Genomic DNA, 6,000 nt, shown 5'->3' with positions numbered 1-6,000 from the left:
GCGCGTCTCCCCTGACGCGGCATGTGATTTAGAATTATTTCCGTATTTTGGGTTATATAATGACGGAATCTTCACGAAATCTTAAGACGAATCATACGATTGCCTTCTAAAACTTTGTGTCCCTTTTCTTGCCTACTTTCTTATTTTCTTTTTATTTTCTTTTTTATTATTTTCTTACTTTCTTTTTATTTTCTTTTTTCATATTATTTTCCTATTTTCTTTTTCTAACACAAATGTTCCAGAGGACAGTCGCTTAGTAAACAAATATGTACTTAAATATTTGTTTACAAACTGTCCTTGTATTCTTGGAACAGGTTCTGCGAAAACCGTGAACGGCATGGTGAGGACTTTACGTGTTTTCCGAGCTGCTTATCGGAGAGCCCTCGGGACTTTTTCATGTCGTGATCATCGGATGATCGCGGTAAGTTTTATTTCTTTTCTTTTCAACGAAGTTATTACATTTCATGTATTAATTTCCGTTTGGATTCTGCAAGATGTGCAGCAATCGTCTAGTAGTCGCCGAGCACCCTGATTCCTTTTGTACACATTTGGTTATTTTTTAGGAAACCGATGTATAAATATTTTTTGAATTGTTTGTACATATGACACATTTGTATATATGTCATCATTATTATATTTTTTAGTTTTCATGTGTACATTATTATTATTTTTATTATTTAAAAGCAAAAAAATTTCGAGGAAGGGAAAGGGTTTCCAACTTACCCCCCTAGTAAAAGATAATCAAAACTCGAAAAAAGGAAGGCGGAAGAGAGAAAAGAGAAAATAAAATAAGAAAATAAGACAATAATAAAAAAGAAAATAAGGAAGTAGGAAAATAATAAAAAAGAAAATAAGAAAGTAGGAAAATAATAATAAAAAAAATAAGAAAATAAGTAAGTATGAATATAATAAAATAAAAAATAAAAAAGAAGAAGAAAGTAGGCAAGAAAAGGGACACAAAAGGTTAAAAGGCAAGCGTATGATTCATCTTAAGATTTCGTGAAGATTCCGTCATTATGTGAACCAAAATACGGAAATAAATCTAACTCACATGCTGCGACAGGGGAGACGCGCGCAACTCTTGAGTTGCGAGCGCCACCTGTTGGTGAACTTTCCTGTTAGCCGAATTTGCCGAAAATTTGCCCCTCTTGGATCTATTTAAACGTGGTTTTGTGTAGGCTTTTGATCATCTCGCATTCATTCGCTTAGTAATATAAGAAACTAAAAAGAATTAATCTCTCTAAATTCTCATTCTCTCTTTTTTTTTTTGAATAATGGTGAAGACCTTTGAACAACGTTTGAAGCAATGGGTCACTTCCCTTTCAACCGAGAACAAACTAGCTTTCAAAATTTACCACCTAGACCCTCTGTTTAATTATATGCAACTAGTGGTTAACTTTGATCTTCTTCATGCCGCAATCAACCATTGAGACTCTAACCACCATCTTTTCTTGTTTAAAGGGGACAAAACTGTCCCCCAACCCGGTGAGTTTGAGGCCTTGCTAGGTTTCCGGACAAATACTCTCCTTGTGACTTATTCGCCTACCTTGTCGGATCCTAAACCTATATTCCAAAGAGTTTTTGGCTTGTCCGACAATGATATGACCAACATTGGAACTGAAGAAGGCGTGCACTTGATTTGATTTATTGAACATTTTGTCGCCCCTCGTGACAACATGACTAAACAACGCTTTAAAATTCAAGCTTTATGTTATTGTCTTGTTGTTAATTGTTTACTTAAGACAGGTAAAGAATACGGAGATTATTCCATGGTGTCCATAGTAGAGCAAATAGAGGGATGTCATTCACCCGCTCCTTTGGCTTTGGCGGAAACCGTTCTATGTTTGAATTGCCTTAAAGGAAACCCTAACAAAAACGGTTTCACGGGAAGTCCACTCCTATTACACGTACGTTTTTTTTAACGCAAGCTACGAAGTTGCGCTGGCATGACCAGCGCAATCTTCTGTGCTACGCGCGGATGGCGCGCGCAACTGGTTTTGATGCGCACGCCACCTGGTTGTGTAAAAATCGCAAACTTTTTTTTTTTTTTTTGTAGATTTGGCTCATGGAGAGTTTGTGAATTGTTGATCAGCCACAAAACCTTGAGGCTAATGGAGTAAGGACATTCCCTGGACGTCGAATCCTTTATAAGCATAAGAATGAAGAGGAATGGACGTCGTTTTTCATTCATGGGGTTCCTAACATACGTTTTGTGATTCCTTGGTGGAACATAAATAGTATGGTTGGGAATAGTCTCAATTGCCCTTATATTAGGTTTTAGGCCTATCTAGTACTACTTATATTTTTCCTTGCAGGGTAGTCAGACAATAGGGGATGAAACAAATTATTCCCCCGCAAGATTGTGATGCCCCTAAAGATGTGATTTTTAGACCCGAGCGAATTTTTCGTTGGATGGAGTATTGGTCAAGTCTTCCTAGATGGGTAGTACAAAATCCTACTGCGAGTATTGCATTATCTTCCTTTTACAAAGCTTGGATGAATGCGGTGGATAAGGGAAAATTAAATAAGGCTCGATCTCAATATCAATTTGTCACGGCTCGTGATCAACTTAAGCCCTTGATGCATTCGGCCACCACTACTCCTCCTAGTGGCCAAACCAAAGGGGTGAGAAGAAAATTAGACTTATCATCTCCTAAGGCGCGTTTGAAGGAAATAAAAAGGAAAGCTCCCTCCAAACCCGCACAACGAGGTGTGATAATCAAGGAACCTTCGCAACAAACTCGGAAAAAGGCTCTAACGAAAGCTTTGAAAAAGGGAAAAAAGGTTGAAAAGACCCCAATTCCCAAATTGAAGAACATTGCATGGGTTAAGAAGAAAAGCGTAAGAGAAAGCTCTAAGGCTTCTGAAAATACTGCGATGGAAACTACTCCTCCATCGTCCGTGACAATTGAGGACATAGTAAAACCTTACAGTGTTACACAATTTCGCCATTAGTTTTAAAGTGTAATCACTGCTATGTTTTTTTTTGTTTACAATCTAGTTCAACAATGTCTCGCTTTTCTTTGAAATTTGAATGAAATAAAATTAACTTTATATTTTAATATTTTTATATTTTGATATAACCGAATCATAAAGATTGCCTACGAATTCGCATTACGAAATCAGGTCTTTGCGTAGTTCTAACGTTTTTTTTATTATGTATTTTTAAATTTTTCTTTAATTTCTTAGGTAGAAATTAAATGAAAAATTAATCAAACCTTGTTTTAAAAATATAAATCAAAGATTAATTTTATTTTCCGAGTATGTTATATTTAAGAAACACCCTCTTTTTGCCGCAAGTAGAAGTTGCAACTTCATTCAAACGTAAAAAAATTCGGGTTCGCAGTTCGTCATCGGGTGGTGCGCGCAACATCTGTAGTTATGCGAGCCTGCCGCGCGCAACTAAATCTGTTGCGCCTGACATCCACACGTAACTAATTCAGTTGCGCGCGACACTTGTGCTACGATTGTCTTGAAATTTTTTTTAAAAAAATTATGTATTATTACCCCCCCAAGTGTGAAGATTTTTTCGTGATTTTCGAAAAAATTTGAACACTTAGAACAATTTATTATTTCTAAATTACCCCCCCCAAGTGTTACGTATTTTACCGCGTTATTCAGTAAAATGCATAACACTTAGAATCTTTCAATTGAATGCTAATTAAAATTGGTTGTATGAGTGAACGAGTTTATCCGGATTTCATATGTAATATTTCTTAAGTCGATCAATGTTTATTAATTGGCGAATTTCATCTCCTCCAATATCCATTAATCTGACGGCTCCTCCTAATAGGATTTCAATTACGCGGTAGGGACCTATCAAATTAGGTTTGAATTTCCCTCTTGGATCGGTTGGTGGACCCCCAACCTCCTTTAGTACAAAGTCACCTTCTTTTATATTTCAGGGTTTGACACTTTTATTGAAATGACGCGCAATGCGCCTTTGGTCGACTTGTACATGATGCAAAGCTCTTAATCGTCGTTCATCGAGGAATAAAAGCTCTTCATACCTCGCTCTTACCCATTTAGCTTCTGGTAGCTTACTTTCAAGACGATGCGTAGGGATGGTATTTCCAGTTTGACAAGTTGAACTGCGTCCATTCCGAAAACTATAGAGTTTAGAGTTACTCCTATTGATGTTCGTATAGACGTTCGATAACGTCATAATGCGAAGTGTAGTTTATTCGGCCAATCTTTATAATTTTCTGCCATTTTCTTAATGATGATTTTTATATATTTTGCCGACACTACAACTCCATTCATTTGAGGTCTGTATGGGGATGAGTGATGATGTTTTACTTTATAATGAGTTAAGAGGGTCTCGACTTCAGCTTTGAATTGAGATCCCTGATCACTAATTAGTTCATGTGGAACTCCATATCTACAAAATATGTTTCGTTCAAAAAACTTTGCGACATGTTTAGAAGTTATATTCACGTAAGAAACAGCCTCAATCCACTTAGTGAAGTAGTCGATGGCTACTAATACGTACCCGTGCCCTCCTGTTCCTGTTGGAGAGATTTTTCGAATTATGTCAATTCCCCAAGTTGAAAAAGGTCAAGGGGAAGTGAGATTGTATAGTTCGGATGGTGTAAGGTGTTGTAAATTAGCAAACATTTTGCACTCTGGACATTTCTTAACATATTGTATGAAATCATGTTACATAGTGGACCAAAAGTACACTTGTCGTGAAATTATTTTTGAAAGCATTTTACCATTCATGTGAGGTCCACAAATACCTTTGTGAGTATTTCCCATAAGGTGTGTGGCTTCCGGTTGTTCTATACACAATAAACTTTGACCATTAGGTCCTTTTTTTCATAATTGACCATTTAATAGACCATATTGGGCCGCAAGTATTCGTAAGGCTTGTTGGTCTTTGGAAAAGTATTTCCGGGATATGTGCCATGGGTAATATATTTGAGGATATGATCATACCAAGGACTGTCTCCTTCGATGTCATTTATTTCCTCTATTGCGTTGCAATATGCTGGTTCTTCTCTTCTATCAACGCATAATGGCATCATTTTTAAGTGGTCTGGAATGTTGATCGTTGAGGCTAATTTTGCTAGCGCATCGGCAAATTGATTATCATCCCTTGGGAGATATTTAAAATAAATATGTTCAAAATGCTCGACCAGTAGCTCTAGGTGTGCTTGGTATAATATCATTGTGGAGTTCTTTATTTTCCTTTTTTTTAGTATATGATTTATTATCAAACTAGAATTTCCATATACCTCTAATTTTTGCAAACCTACGCTAGTTGCTGCTTCTATTCCGATAATGCACGCTTCACATTCTACGACATTATTGGTAACCTCAAAGTCTAGTTTAACAGAGATTGGAGTATGTGCTCCCTCTAGACTTATGAGTAACACTCCTACGCCACATCCTTTTTTATTGGAAGCACCGTCGAAGTACATTACCCATTTGTCATCTTGTGTCATGAGAATCTCTTCATCCGAAACATGAGTAGTTTCTGCACGACTTGTTTGAATTGGATGTTGTGCCAGAAAGTCGGAAATTACTTTTCCTTTCATTGATTTTTCAGGAATATATTTTAACTCAAATTCGGCCAACATCACCAACCACTTAGATATCCTTCCTTGTATAGGTGGTTGTTCAAACAAATACTTTATCGGGTTTTGTTGAGGAATCACAGGAGTAGTGTGTGGTAGCATATAATGTCGTAATTTTTTAGTTGCCCACACTAATGCTAAGCTTGTCTTTTCCAAGGTGCTATATTTCGTTTCATATTGATTGAATTTTTTACTTATATAATATATTGCACGCTCGACTTTTTCTACCTCTTGTGCTAACATGGCACCTATGGTTGTGTCTGTAATTGTAATATATAGTCTAAGAGGTAGTTTGGATACTGGTGGTGCTAAAATTGGTGGACTTTTGAGAAAATCTTTGATTTTCTCAAAGGACTTTTGGCATTGATCGTCCCATTCATGTTTTTCCTCTTTTTTCTATTTTTTAAATATTGGCTCACAA

The sequence above is a fragment of the Chenopodium quinoa genome, unplaced genomic scaffold (genome assembly GCF_001683475.1).
Source record: "Chenopodium quinoa cultivar QQ74 unplaced genomic scaffold, ASM168347v1, whole genome shotgun sequence".
NCBI lineage: Eukaryota > Viridiplantae > Streptophyta > Magnoliopsida > Caryophyllales > Amaranthaceae > Chenopodium > Chenopodium quinoa.
Note: the sequence above shows the minus strand (reverse complement) of the source record.